This window comes from Bos mutus, unplaced genomic scaffold (assembly GCF_027580195.1).
Source record: "Bos mutus isolate GX-2022 unplaced genomic scaffold, NWIPB_WYAK_1.1 CTG471, whole genome shotgun sequence".
NCBI classification, from domain to species: domain Eukaryota; kingdom Metazoa; phylum Chordata; class Mammalia; order Artiodactyla; family Bovidae; genus Bos; species Bos mutus.
Genome location: NW_027219955.1, coordinates 52,566 through 68,924, shown reverse-complemented (window position 1 = coordinate 68,924; position 16,359 = coordinate 52,566).

Sequence of the window (16,359 nt, the reverse complement as noted above, 5' to 3'; positions counted from 1 at the left end):
TGTAACTCAGCTAGATAATAAATGTCACTCAATGTGTAAAATGTAACACTTCTACAGGGGCAACTCATTGTTGAATTTTATTTGTATGTTTTTCATGTATTGTCCACACAAATGACAAGTTCATGTCAATTGGAGTATATCATAGTCTTAGGAAAAAATAGGAAATTAGAGACCAATAGTGTGTTCCAAGTAGCTTTTAATAGATCTATCAGAATATTACTTCCACTGAATTGATCCTTACTCCTCTCACTTCTTCTCCTTTTGTGTGAAAATAAGAACCCTCCTCAGCGTCTATTAGTGAAATGTACTTTCATTTCAGACAGAGTTAACTGTCGAGGATGTGGACATCAAGTTCACTCCAGAAGAGTGGGAATGCCTGGACCCTGCTCAAAGGGCCTTGTACTGGGATGTGATGGAGGAGACCTACAGGAATAACCTGCTGTCTGTGGGTAAGGATCACTTCCCTGTGAAGTTGGAATCTGGTTTGGGGTATCTCTGCATTTTCCCTCTGTGTCTCTTGGGAGCCCCTGTTTTGCTTGACTGAGTTCACAGCCTTGTAGATTCAGAGGTGAAAAAGCTTCGTGATTGGCATCAGGAGTATAAGCTTGTCATTTCTTCAGGTGCTCTGCCCACTGTGTGATACACAAGGAGTTTTTCCACAGCTTGAGCATTTGTTAAGCTGATTTCAAACTTTGAAATACCCAATTTCCTTTTCCTTCCCCTGTGTTCTTGGTTCAGTAGTTCTTGGAAAGAAATTCGATATCTTCATGTGTGCGTGGTCTGTCACTGTGGTCATATCTGACTCTTCGGAACCCAATGGACCGTACCCCTCCAGGCTGTTTGTTCGTGGAATTCTCCCAGCAAGAATACTGGAGTGGGTTGCCCTGGCCCCGTCCACGGGGACCTTCCCCATGCAGGGATTGTCTGCATATTCCTGTATATTATAAGACTGATAGTGAATTAATTTGTGAAGAGTTTTTCTCTCTGTCTATAATGTCCTCATTTCTTGGCTAATAAAAGAGCTGGGATTCTACCCCTGCCAATTCAGGAGACAGAGGTTCAATCCCTTCTCTGGGAAGATCCCACATGTCACAGAGCAGTTAAGCTGGTATGCCACAGCTACTGAACCAGCACTCTAGAGACCAGAAGCTACAACTACTGAGCCCACAGGGGACAATTTCCAAAGCTCATGCAACCAAGAGAAGCCACAGCAAATGAGAAGTGGAGCACTGTAACTGGAGAGTAACCCCCACTTGCCAAACCTTGAAAAAAGCTCAAGCAGCAATGAATACTCACCATAACCAATATAAATAAATGAATAAACAAAAGTTTTTAAAGTAAATACATTTATTTTAAAAGGAGAGGTTGGATTTTGGAAGAAGCCACAGTACATGGCATTTCTTCTGAGCAAGAATTTCTGTTTCTGATCTGAATCTTACCTCCATTTTGGTAGCAGAGGAAGATCTCTGGATTGTGGAGAATGAGGTGCAAATGTCTGGAAACCAGATGAGTTGTAAGGTATCAACAGCATGATCAGAGGTCAGATCTCACAAGGAGAGAGAGGAAGCCACACCATTCATAGTGTTTGGGAAACTCCAAATGGGAAGTTCTGTGGGAAAACAGATGTTTAGTGTTTGGATTTTCCTTCTCCCCAACTTCCTCCTACATTCTTTAACATGTGAAATGTATACCACCTTCCAGTGGTGCTATATCACCCAAAAACCCAAAGGCAGGGTCTTTTCTTTTTGCTCTACTGGGTTTTTATTGTTCTGTGTTCTTTTCTCAGTTTGAGGTGAGGGAGCACATGGCTTCTCACTGCAGTGGCTTCTTTTGTTGTGAAACATGGGCTCTAGCCTGTCCATCATCAACTCCCGGAGCTTGTTTAAAGTCGTGTTCATCGAGTTGGTGATACCATCCAACCATCTCATCCTCTGTCCTCCCTTTCTCTCACCTTCATTCTTTCCCAGCATGAGGGTCTGTTCCAGTGAATCATCTCTTTGTGTTAGGTGGCCAGACTATTGGAGCTTCAGCTTCAGCATCAGTCCTTCCAATGGATATTCAGGACTGATTTCCTTTAGGATGGACTGGTTTGATTTTACTGTCCAAGGGAATCTCAAGAGTCTTCTCTAACACCACAGTTTAAAAACATAAATTCTTCGGCACTCAGCTTTCTTTATGGTCCAAAGTTCACATCCGTACATGACTACTGGAAAAATCATAGCTTTGACCACACAGACCTTTATCGGAAAAGTAGTCTGTTCATTTTAATATTCTGTGAAAATTGGGGCTGGTCTTGATAACTGCCTCCTGTACAGTGTCACGAACCTCAGTCCATAGTTCTTCAGGCACTCTATAGGATCTAATCCCTTGAATCTGTTTGTCACCTTCACTTTATAATTGTAAGGGATTTGGTTTAGGTCATACCTGAATGGTCTAGTGGTTTTCCCTACTTTCTTCAATTTCAGTCTGCATTTGGCAATAAGGAGTTCATGATGTGAGCCACAGTCAGCTCCTGGTCTTGTTTTTGCTGATTACTATATAGAGCTTCTCCATCCTCGGCTGCAAAGGATATAATCTATCTGACTTTAATATTGACCATCTGGTGATGCCCATGTGTAGAGTATTCTCTTGTGTTGTTGGAACTGTGCGTTCTCTTGGCAAAACTCTTGTTAGCCTTTGCCCTGCTTCATTTTGTACTCCCAAGTCCAAATTTGCCTGTTACTCCAGGTATCTCTTGACTTCCTACTTTTGCATTCCAGTCCCCTATGATGCAAGAGAAATTTATTTTTGGTGTTAGTTCTCAAAGGTCTTGTAGGTCTTCATAGAACCTTTCAACTTCAGCTTCTTTGTTATTAATGGTTGGGGCATAGACTTGGATAACAACGATATTGAATGGTTTGCCTTGGAAATGAATGGAGATCAATGCCTTTAGTGTTCCTTATGTTTCTAAGATCATCTTTGGGAATGTTCATGATTCTGTTCAGGATAGGTATGAGTTTTGGTATGATATCATATATTCAACATAAAATAATTTATTTATGAATTGTAATCAGTAGGATACCTGTGGTTCTTTGTATCTTGTAGATAAGTCTCAAATACATATGGTGAAGAAATTACAAGCAAAAGGAAACAGTGCAAAAAGAGAAATTGCTCAAAAAGTGATGTTTGGAAGAGCTGAAAGCCATGAAATCAAAGATGACTTCCTTGGGATGATACAGGAAGCTATTCGTGATTTTGAGAGTCTGTGGGCAGATAATGAAAGAAATGACAAAGGAATGTCTATATCCCGTAACAAAAATCTCACTGATGGAAGAGATCAGCAGAGTAGAAATGATACAGGAAATAAGCCTGTTGAAAGGCAAATCAAGCTTTCAAGATGAATTGCAGATAGTTCAATCTGAAGGAACAATTTTTAAATGTAGTCACGTTGTGACAGATATCAACAGTAGCACCTCAGTTTTGCCACCTCAGAATTCGTAGTGTCTGCAGAAGTGTTTCTCAGAAACATGAGAGTGCTGTCACACATCTCTCAGAACTGGCACCAGACCAGGAAGCACACAAGAAAAACCCTAATGAGTGTGACCTAACATTTCTTCAGGACTCAAAACTCTCTAGACATGAAAGAATCCATACAGGAAGGAAACCATATAAAGGTGACGTATGTAACAAGGCCTTTAATGACAATGCAACCCATGCAGTTCATCAGAGAAATCATACAGGAGAAAAACCATATAAGTGTGATATATGTGGCTGCTGCTTTAAACGAAATACATCTCTTCAAGTTCATCACAGAGTTCACACTGGAGAGAGACCATATAAATGTGATGTATGTGGCCACTGCTTTAAACAGAATACACACCTTCAGAATCATCGGATAATTCACACTGGAGAGAAACCATATAAACGTGATGTGTTTGGAAAGGCCTTTAGTCGAAAATCAAGCCATACAGTTCATCAGACCCTTCATACTGGAGAGAAGCCATATAAATGTGAAGTATGTGGCTGTGGCTATACTCAAAAGTCACAATTTGAAATACATCAGGGAGTTCATACTGGAGAGAAGTCATGTACATGTGATATATGTGGCAAGGCATTTAGTGTAAATTTAAGTCTTTCAGAAAATTTACATTAGTGAGAAGCCATATAAATGTGATGTGTGTGTCAAGGCCTTTAGTTGAAAATCAAGCCATACAGTTCATCAGACCCTTCATGCTGGAGAGAAACCATATAAATGTGAAGCATGTTGTCATGGCTATATTCGAAAGTCACAACTTGGAATTCATCAGGGAGTTCATACTGGAGAGAAGCCATATAAATATTATGTGTGTGGAAAGGCATTTAGTGCAAATACAGGCCTTGCAGTTCATTAGAAAATTCATACTGGAGAGAAGCCATATAAATATGATGTGTGTGGCAAGGCCTTTAGTGTAAATGCAAGCCTTTCAGTTCATTGAAGAATTCATACTGGAGAGAAGCCTTATAAATATGATGTATGTGGCTGTGGCTTTACTCAAAAGGGATATGTTGGAATTCATTGGAGAGTTCATACTGGGCAGAAACCTTACAAATGTAACGACTGTGACAAAAGTTTCAGTACACGGCCATCCTTTACTAAACATCAGGCAGTTCATACAGGAGAGAAAGCATGTAAATGACTTTATATGGCAGTCTTCAGTTCCAGGCATTACTTTGCAGTTCTTCAGAGAACTCATACTGGAGAGAGACCATATAAATGTGATGTGTGTGGAAAGGCCTTTTCTGTCTCTCTCTTTAGTTGGAAAGCAAGCCATGCACTTCATCAGATTCTTCATACTGGAGATAAATCATATAAATGTGATGTATTTGGCCGTGGTTATAGCCAAAGCACAAAACTTGCCATTCATCAGAGGGTTCACACTAGAGACAAACCATATCAATGTGATGTATGTGGCAAGGCCTTTAGGATAAATGGAAACCTTCCACTTCATCGGGAAATTCATACTGAAGAGAAACCATATAAATGTGTTCTATGTGGCAAGGGCTTTAATCAGACTGCAAAACTTGCAGTTCATCAGAGTTATCATACTGGGGAGAAACTGTACAAATGTGTGTGTGGAAAGGCCTTCAGTCAAACTTCAAGCCGTGCAGTTCATGGAAGAATTCATACTGGAGAGAAACCTTACAAATGTAACAATTGTGACAAACGTTTTAGAGCATCATCATCCTTAACTCGCCATCAGGCAGTTCATATCAGAGAGAAAGCATAGAAATGTAATTTTGTGGAAGAGTCTTCGGTTCCAGCTCTTACTTTGCAGTTCATCAGAGAACTCATATTGGAGAAAAATCATCTAAGTGTGATGTATATGACAAGACATTTCATCAAACTGCAAAACTTGGAATTCATCAGAGAATTCATACTGGAGAGAAACCATGTAAATGTGATATGTGTTGCAAGGCTGTTAGTCATACTGGAAACCTTGCAGTTCATTGAAGAAGTCATACTGGAGAGAAACCATAAAAATGAGATCTCAGTGGCAAGTCCTTTAATCTAAATGCGGTCCTTGCAGTTCATTGTAGAATTCATACTGGGGAGAAACCTTAGAAATTTAACAATTATGACAAACATTTTAGTGAACAGTCAGCTTTAACTCACAGCTGTGCAGTTCATGTAGGAGAGAAAGCATAGAAATGTGATGTATGCAGCCAGTGGTATATTTGAAATGACCGTATTAAAAATCACCAGATAATTCTTAGTGGAGAAAAATATTACAAATGGAACATTGGAGAAACATTTAGTGAAAACGTAATGAGTGTGGCAACACCTTTAATCTTGAGTTCAGGCATTATAATTCAACAGAATTCATACTGTATAGAAAGCATACAAATGAAATGAATGTGGCAAAGCTTCTAGTGCTTGCTCTACCTTAGACTGTTAGGCTGTTCCTAGAGGAGAGAAACCACATAAATGTAATTTATATGACAAACCCATCAGTCACAAGAAATGACTTTGCAGATTGTCTGAGAATCCATACGTCAATGAAAACTTAAAAGTGTAGTAAATGCGGTAAAGTATATCAACTTTTTGACACTCAGAAAAGTCAAATGAAATGTGCTAGGTGTGGCAAAGCTTTGATTCTTTGTAACTAACCATCACATAATTAATTAGAACTGAATTCTTACCTGCATAGTGCATGTGTTAAGTATTTTGGAAGCCATTTGGTTTTTACAAAATTGATCCTGGTGAGAAGCCATACATTTAAAGCGCAGTCAATCCCTCCAGTTTAGAGTGGAGGGGGTCATATAATGTGTGTGGCCAGAGCTTCAGTAACGGGCTGATCATTCCCATCATCAGATTATTCATAATATAGAGAGACCTTACAAGTGTACGAGGGTGGCAAATCCTTCAGGTGGCATTCAGGCCTGAAAAGACATCAGGTGATCCATACTGGAGAGACCATCCAAATGCAATCAATGTGGCCAGGCTTTTCAGGTGTTTACACCTTCGGCTTCTTGAGAAGATTCCCTGTGAAGCTATATGAATGAAATGAGTGCATCAGGGTTTTTAGACAATCTGAAGTTAGGATTCAGTAAAGAAGTCATTCTGGATAGAAAGCTTACAAGTGACAAGAGTGTGTAGAACCTTTACTCGGGGCTCACATCTCACCGACCATCAGATAATCCATCCTAGAGAGAACTTTCCAGTGTACAGAATGTGGCAAGGCCTCTAGGTACTGCTTCAAACTCAGGGTTCACTGAACACTTTATACTTAGAAATGCAATGACTATGATAGTTTTCGAAATTGCCTCTCACTCTTTAGGTATCTGAGAATATGTATTCTGGAATTAAATCACACAAATACAGTTATTTATGAAAAGGATTTTACTCAAATGTCTAAGTTGGGGAACATAAATGGAGCAGTGCTTTACAAATGCAATGGGAGTGGGAAAAGTTTAACCTTGGATTGAAGTATTAGGTAAGAGTCCATAGTGAAGAGGAGTCTTGGAAATGGATGGGCAAGGGCTTTCTCTAGGGTTCTGAGTGCACTAGACTTCAGAATATATGTCTTTCAGAGAAACCACACAAAATGTGCACACTGAAGCTTTAACCCAAAGATCAAAACTGTGGAATGTGAGAGGATTTATATGGAGAGCAAGCTTGCACAGGTAATGAATATTGTGTAGTTTTTTATATCAAATATTCACCTTGGACATAATGAAGTGATTCATGCAGGTCAGAAACTGTACAGATACACCAAATTTGGAAACACATTGAAGAAAACTGTATTTCCTCAAGATTCCCCCCAAAATTCATATCAGGGAGAATCCGTACAGCTGTAATGAATTTGGTAAAATTTTGGACAGTTCTTACAACAGATCACATAAGAGATAATTCATTTTAGGAATAAATAAGTCCTTTGTTTTCCAACAATTAACCTACTATATTACTACAGAATAATTATGTTAAGTATGTTCAAACTTAAAAACATGTGTGGAAATGACCCATTATCTTCAGTGTGTATTTAATTACTTGAGTTTTCTTGAGAAGGTGACATTATTTTTTATGACATTTCTGCAAGGTTTGAAAGCTTTTATAGCTTTCTTTGAGATTTTCATGATGGTCTCTGCAAAGAAATGAATAAGATGAAGGGGCAGACTTCCTTAGCTGTGGTTCATTCATATCCATCTTTCATGGATAAACAGGGCCACTAAAATATCAAATTCAATGGTGTGTGAATTAGAATCAGTGAGGGACAGAGAATCATATAAAAAGCTGACATCATTCTTAAAATGTTCAGGGTACCCTTCCATAGATAGGCCACCTTGGGTTATAGGACTGAATGCTGTACCATCTGACCATGAAAAGAGCAGGCTAGACATTCTGGGACTTGGACTTTTCTTGGGAGGAGAGTTGACAGGTTATTGGGGACTGACTATGTAGGAGAAGTTATACCAGGGAAATGCTGGTCGTTTTCTCCCTTAACTGGGAACTGCTGTTGTATATAAATGAACTGGGAATTCCTGTTGTATATGAATGATTAATGGAAACTTATTCTTTGACATTGAAAAGAGCAGTTTTCTTGAAGAAAATTTAGTCAAAAGAACCAGAAAAGTATGTGCGTGTATCTGCTTCAAATTAATTGCTGCCATTTACATTGTGCCTCTTCTTTATTCAGAATGTATCATAAGTCTTGTGCTGTAATAAAGTTTGTATCATTTGTTCCATAACTCTGAATGGATCATGCTTCTTTCTACAACACAGCTTTATGCTCAGTTCTTCATAACAGAAACTAGCAATGTACCAAAGGCTCTCAAGGTTGAAAGAAGGTAGAAGAATTTCTTTTCATGATGAAATCAAAGAATAGACAATTTTGGGACTATATACTAATAATTTGCACTTGAGTTATTCTGTCCATTCTGTCCATAGTGGAGCAGTTATATTTCCCCATGTCCTCTTTTGTGCCTGCTGCTGCTGCTAAGTTGCTTCAGTCGTGTCCGACTCTGTGCGACCCCATAGATGGCAGCCCACGAGGCTCCCCCCATCCCTGGGATTCTCCAGGCAAGAACATTGGAGTGGGTTGCCATTTCCTTCTCCAGTGCAGGAAAGTGAAAAGTGAAAGTGAAGTCTCTGAGTCTTGTCCGACTCTTAGCGACCCCATGGACTGCGGTCCACCAGGCTTCTCCATCCATGGGATTTTCCAGGCAAGAGTACTAGAGTGGGGTGCTTTTGTGCCTAGTTGAAACTAATAGCATGTGCCTAATTTACATGAAGTGAAAATAGGAATAATAAACGGGCAAAAATTAGGAAATAAAAAACTTTGGAAATGAGGTTAAAATGATAGGTCTTTTTGAGCTTGGAGCGTTCTGAAAGTTTTTTTTTTCTTTTCTTTTTTTGACTATTTGCTTATCATTGGCCGAATAGTTGTGGCTCACAGAGTCAGTAACTCCACAGCATGTGGGAATTTCCCCATCCAGGGATGTATCCCATGTCTCATGCACTGGCAGGTGGATTCCTTACCACTGTGCCACCGGGAAAGCCACGGAAATAATACAGAATTCACACTATATGATGGGAATTTTTTTGTTTGATAAACTGGAAATTTCTTACATTCAGTTCCCAACATATTGGTTCTTGTTACTTTGCAGTCACCTACTGGAAGAGGATGGAACCAACCCAAAGTTTGGCTTGGATATTGAGACAGATATAGCCGTATGCTAAAATGTTATGAGAATGTTAACTGCTGAAACTTTCTAGTGGGAGCAGGGTAGACTTCCAAGCTGTTGGGGGGAAAGCTTGATTAACAAGGAATGGTGACATTCGTGGAGTGTTAAGATGATTACTGATGGCAAGGAGGAGAAGGTACCTGCTCTGGTGAGTTACCAGTTGGTATCAAAGAAAGGAGGCCTTAGTCTTTTGTCTCAGCCTGCCCAGAGAGGCAGCACAGGAAGCGGTTGTTTTAAAGTCTAAAGGAAAGTGAAATTGAAGTTGCTCAGTCGTGTCCCACTCTGCGACCCCATGAAGCCTACCAGGCTTCTCTGTCCATGGGATTTTCCAGGCAAGAGCACCAGAGTGGGTTGCCATTTCCTTCTCCAGGGGCTCTTCCTGACCCAGGGATCGAACCCCGATTTCCCACATTGCAGGCGGACGCTTTACCCTCTGAGCCACCAGGGAAGTCTAAAGGAGTCAATAGTCAAACATGGAAAAACCACAGTGAGACTGTTTAAGAAAACACTTGAATATTTACTCATGCTGTGAATTTATAACATTCCTTTTCCTGCTGTACACATATGTTCCTTTGTTCTATACAGTTTTGAAGATAGTAGTAGCTTACTATTTACTAAACAGATAAATTACTATTTACCATCTCTTACCTAAGGAATTTATACAGTAGCCTAATGAACATTAATGTTTGGAAATATTTATTAGATCAGTTCAGTTCAGTACAGTCGCTCAGTCGTGTCCGACCTTCGTGACCCCATGAATCACAGCACGCCAGGCCTCCCTGTCCATCACTAACTCCCGGAGTTCACTCAGACTCATGTCCATCGAGTCAGTGATGCCATCCAGCCATCTCATCCTCTGTCGTCCCCTTCTCCTCCTGCCCCCAATCCCTCCCAGCATCAGAGTCTTTTCCAGTGAGTCAACTCTTCGCATGAGGTGGCCAAAGTACTGGAGTTTCAGCTTTAGCATCATTCCTTCCAAAGAAATCCCAGGGCTGATCTCCTTCAGAATGGACTGGTTGGATCTCCTTGCAGTCCAAGGGACTCTCAAGTCTTCTCCAACACCACAGTTCAAAAGCATCAATTCTTCGGCGCTCAGCCTTCTTCACAGTCCAACTCTCACATCCATACATGACCACAAGAAAAACCATAGCCTTGACTAGAGGGGCCTTTGTTGGCAAAGTAATGTCTCTACTTTTGAATATGCTATCTAGGTTGGTCATAACTTTCTTTCCAAGGAGTAAGCGTCTTTTAATTTCATGGCTACAGTCACCATCTGCAGTGATTTTGGAGCCCAAAAAAATAAAGTCTGACACTGTTTCCACTGTTTCCCCATCTATTTGCCATGAAGTGATGGGACCGGATGCCATGATCTTTGTTTTCTGAATGTTGAGCTTTAAGCCTACTTTTTCACTCTCCACTTTCACTTTCATCAAGAGGCTTTTGAGTTCCTCTTCACTTTCTGCCATAAGGGTGGTGTCATCTGCATATCTGAGGTTATTGATATTTCTCCCGGCAATCTTGATTCCAGCTTGCGTTTCTTACAGTCCAGCGTTTCTCCCAGTCCAGTGTTTCTCATGATGTACTCTGCATATAGGTTAAATAAACAGGGTGACAATATACAGCCTTGACGTACTCCTTTTCCTATTTGGAACCAGTCTGTTGTTCCATGTCCAGTTCTAACTGTTGCTTCCTGACCTGCATACAAATCTCTCAAGAGGCAGATCAGGTGTTCTGGTATTCCCATCTCTTTCAGAATTTTCCACAGTTTATTGTGATCCACACAGTCAAAGGCTTTGGCATAGTCAATAAAGCATAAATAGATGTTTTTCTGGACCTCTCTTGCTTTTTCGATGATCCAGCGGATGTTGGCAATTTCATCTCTGGTTCCTCTGCCTTTTCTAAAACCAGCTTGAATATCTGGAAGTTCACAGTTCACGTATTGCTGAAGCCTGACTTGGAGAATTTTGAGCATGACTTTACTAGCATGTGAGATGAGTGCAATTGTGCGGTAGTTTGAGCATTCTTTGGCAGTGCCATTCTTTGGGATTGGAATGAAAACTGACCTTTTCCAGTCTTGTGGCCACTGCTGAGTTTTCCAAATTTGCTGGCATATTGAGTGCAGTACTTTCACAGCATCATCTTTCAGGATTTGAAAGAGCTCAACTGGAATTCCATCACCTCCACTAGCTTTGTTTGTAGTGATGCTTTCTAAGGCCCACTTGACATTCCAGGATGTCTGGCTCTAGGTCAGTGATCACACCATCGTGATTATCTGGGTCGTGAAGATCTTTTTTGTGCAGTTCTTCTGTGTATTCTTGCCATCTCTTCTTAATATCTTCTGCTTCTGTTAGGTCCATACCATTTCTGTCCTTTATCGAGCCCATCTTTGCATGAAACGTTCCCTTGGTATCTCTAATTTTCTTGAAGAGATCTCTAGTCTTTCCCACTCTGTTGTTTTCCTCTATTTCTTTGCATTGATCACTGAGGAAGGCTTTCTTATCTCTTCTTGCTATTCTTTGGAACTCTGCATTCAGATGCTTATATCTTTCCTTTTCTCCTTTGCTTTTCCCTTCTCTTCTTTTCACAGCTATTTGTAAGGCCTCCCCAGATAGCCATTTTGCTTTTTTGCATTTCTTTTCCATGGGGATAGTCTTGATCCCTGTCTCCTGGACAATGTCACGAACCTCCGTCCATAGTTCATCAGGCACTCTATCTATCAGATCTAGGCCCTTAAATCTATTTCTCACTTCCACTGTATAATCATAAGGGATTTGATTTAGGTCATACCTGAATGGTCTAGTGGTTTTCCCTACTTTCTTCCATTTAAGTCTGAATTTGGTAATAAGGAGTTCATGATCTGAGCCACAGTCAGCTCCTGGTCTTTTTTTTGCTGACTGTATAGAGCTTCTCCATCTTTGGCTGCAAAGAATATAATCAATCTGATTTCAGTGTTGACCATCTGGTGATGTCCATGTGTAGAGTCTTCTCTTGTGTTGTTGGAAGAGGGTGTTTGCTATGACCAGTGCATTTTCCTGGCAAAACTCTATTAGTCTTTGCCCTGCTTCATTCCGTATTCCAAGGCCAAATTTGCCTGTTACTCCAGGTGTTTCTTGACTTCCTACTTTTGCATCCCAGTCCCCTATAATGAAAAGGACATCTTTTTTGGGTGTTAGTTCTAAAAGGTCTGGTAGGTCTTCATAGAACCGTTCAACTTCAGCTTCTTCAGCATTACTGGTTGTGGCATAGACTTGGATTACTGTGATATTGAATGGTTTGTCTTAGAAACGAACAGAGATCATTCTGTCGTTTTTGAGATTGCATCCAAGTACTGCATTTCGGACTCTTCTGTTGACCATCATGGCTACTCCATTTCTTCTGAGGGATTTCTGCCCACAGTAGTAGATATAATGGTCATCTGAGTTAAATTCACCCATTCCAGTCCATTTTAGTTCACTGATTCCTAGAATGTCGACATTCACTCTTGCCATCTCTTGTTTGACCACTTTCAGTTTGCCTTGATTCGTGGACCTGACATTCCAGGTTCCTATGCAATATTGCTCTTTACATCATCGGACCTTGCTTCTATCACCAGTCACATCCACAGCTGGATATTCTTTTTGCTTTGGCTCCATCCCTTCATTCTTTCTGGAGTTATTTCTCCACTGATCTCCAGTAGCATATTGGCCACCTACTGACCTGGGGAGTTCCTCTTTCAGTATCCTATCATTTTGCCTTTTCATACTGTTCATGGGGTTCTCAAGGCAAGAATACTGAAGTGGTTTGCTAATCCCTTCTCCAGTGGACCACATTCTCTCAGATCTCTCCACCATGACCTGCCCCTCTTGGGTTGCCCCTCGGGCATGGCTTAGTTTCATTGAGTTAGACAAGGCTGTGGTCCTAGTGTGATTAGATTGACTAGTTTTCTGTGAGTATGGTTTCAGTGTGTCTGTCCTCTGATGCCCTCTTGCAACACTTACCGTCTTACTTGGGTTTCTCTTACCTTGGGCATGGGATATCTCTTCACGGCTGCTCCAGCAAAGCACAGCTGCTGCTCCTTACCTTGGACGAGGGGTATCTCCTCACCGCCGCCCTTCCTGACCTTCAACGTGGGATAGCTCCTCTAGGCCCTCCTGCGCCCGCACAGCCACTGCTCCTTGGACATGTGGATGGTCCTCCTGGCCGTCGCCCCTGGCCTCGGACTTGGGTAGCTCTTCTCGGCCATTCCTGCTCCGTTGCAGCCTGGCACTCTGGGCCGCTGCTCCTGACTTTGGACGTGGGGTAACTCCTCTTGGCTGCCGCCCTTCGGGTGTGGGGTCCTCCTGGCTGCTGCCCCTGACCTCGGACTTGGGTAGCTCCTCTCGGCCGTTCCTGTGCTGTCGCAACCTGGCGCTCTTGGCCGCTGCCCCTGACCTTGGACGTGGGGTAACTCCTCTTGGCCGCCGCCCTTCCGGCATGAGGTCCTCCCAGCTTCTGCCCCTGACCTCGGTCGTGGGGTAGCTCCTCTCGGCTGCGCTTAGTGTGCCAGTCACAGCCGAACGGGTTTAGTGTGCCGGTCGCAGCCGCCCGTGCTTAAATACTAAATAGAAGTACAGTTTTCCAGAGGATATTAAAGTGTTGATATCATATTATAGAAATAAATAATATGCTCCATGGTTCATTGTCAGCTGTAGTAAAATTCCTGCCTTTTTTTTTTTTTTTTTTACGGTATTGTCATGGTTTTTGCCACACATCAACATGAATTGGACATAGGCATACATAGGTTCCCTCCCTCCTAAACCCACCTTCTTCCCCAGCCTATCTCTCCAGGTCTTCACAGAGCAGTAGCTCTGGTGCCCTGTGTCATACATCAAACTCCCACTGTGTGTCTATTCTGCATATGGTAATATACATGTTTGAATGCTAGTCTCCCAAATCATGCCACCCTATTTCTTTTGTTTTCTCAATAGCTTTTCCTTAGTATTCTTTTTTCCTGTCCACATGTTTTGAGCTAGATTTAATGTTTAATTTCTATTTCTTCCCTGCTTTACACTAACCAATACGTTAGTCTATAGGTTATTTTGAGACTTGTAAGATTAAAATGCACATAGGGCAATGACAGGGGACGTAGTACATGCCTTATAAATATGAAGAAAGTTCCTTTAGGACTTGAGTTCAGTCAGTTAATACATGTAGAAGTATTTATAAATAGTGCAAGTTGATAATTTTGGTGAAAATAAACTCTTCCCAAGACTATATTTTACAGTCTTCTTTGTTGTTCACATCTGACAGCTTTCTGGAACAACAAAGAGAAGAGAGAAAATACATTAAAATGTTTAAACAAAATGTAAACTACCTAATTACTGTCATTTGGCTGAATTTCTCTTCCATTGAGGAAGTATTGATATAAGTTTTACATATTATGATGTATACAAGTTTTTCTCAAAAATATTTGAAGCTATGTCATGAAAAGCATGGAAGAGAAACACTTTTTATAACGGAGAATGCAGTTCTCATTAAAGGGCTTTTTTTTTTTTTCCCTCCTTAATAATTTTTAAATTTATTTCTGGCTGTGGTGGGTCATCATTGCTGCACTGGCTTTTCTCTCCTTGCAGCGAGCAGGGCCTATGAATTATGTACATAAAATACATAAACCTGGCTGGGGCTTGCTTGGAGACGGGAGTCCTGACGCTCCTTATTTTGGTCAGTGCACAGCACTCAATGTCTTCTCCGTTTCCGGCTGTGCTGATTTGGTTTTGCTGCACGTGGACTTTCTCTAGTTGCAGCCAGCAGGAGCCACTCTCTAATTGCTGTGTGCAGGCTTCTCATTGCTGCAGCTACTCTTGTTGCAGAACACAAGCTTTAGAGCACAGGCTCAATACTTGTGTTGCACAGGCTTGTTGCTCCTAGACACGTGGTATCCTCCCAGACCAGGGACCAAACCCGTGTCCAGTGCATTGGCAGGTGTAGTCTTTACCACTAAGTGTCTTTCAACTGAGGAAATCCCAGTATCTTTCAACCAGGATCCTCGTGTAATTTTCACTGGGGGCCTATGTATGTTAATACATTGTCATATAAAGTTTGGTGTCCTCAACCAATAACTGGGTGATCTGAAACCAGGAGAGAATCGCCCAAACTTATCTGGACTTCCTGAGGAGGAGGACGGGCCCAAGCAGCCCTTCCTGGTCTACCAAGGCCGGAATGTCCAAAGCACAGAGCAGTGCCTGCCTTTCTCCGTCCTGCATTCCCCTCAGGGTGCACTGTCGCTGGGCCACTGCAGTGACTAATAAGCTTGATCCTTGAAGAAGTGGAATGTTAAGACATTTTTCACCTTAGGACTGTTAGTATGAAGTAGCCCATTCTAAGAGTTGTGTGTTTTACACTCTAGCCTGCCATTCCCACACAAAACTAGTTCTTATTTACTTAAACTGCTAACTTCTAATTCCTGGAATATTCCTGGGTGCAGCCACCACCCTACATTAATCCCCACCCCACTCCCACCTACCCCCAGCCCTGTGGCCACGCCTGGTTTTAGTTCCCAGGCCTCTGAATCGCTTCAGCCTCATCAGCAGGAAACCTTACTTTTGACAGTTATTATCCCACAGAATTTCCAGCTTTTATTTTGAAACTGTTACAGATAGTTACTTAAACTAATGAAGAATCAGTGGTGCAACTCAAGACGTGAAACACTGTGTGTGTGCTTAGTCCCTCAGTCATGTTAACTCTTTGGGTCCACATGAACTGTAGCCCACCAGGTTCCTCTGTCAATGGGGTTCTCCAGGCGAGAAGACTGGCGTGGGTTACCATGCCCTCCTCAAGGGGATGTTCCTACCCCAGGGAGTGAACCCAGACTTCTGCATTCTGGGTGGATTCCTTTACCATCTGAGCCACCAGTAAAGCACCAAGTACTTCTAAAGGCTGACAAAAGGCCTCGGCAACTAAAGGATGGAACATGCCAGTATCTGCTCTGGCCCACTTGGGCCCACCCCTCATGCCCAGAAGCGGAGTTCAAAGCAAATGGTAGGTGTAGTCACTGTTGGAAATGTGTGGTACTGTTTTTGTTCTTTTTTTCTTGTTAAACTGCGCCTCTGCTCCCTATCTGTGGTCCTGGGTCACTGGACTTTCCTACTCATCCACCCGTTCCTCCACCCCAAGTAAATTCAACTGTGGACATGAGAGGTT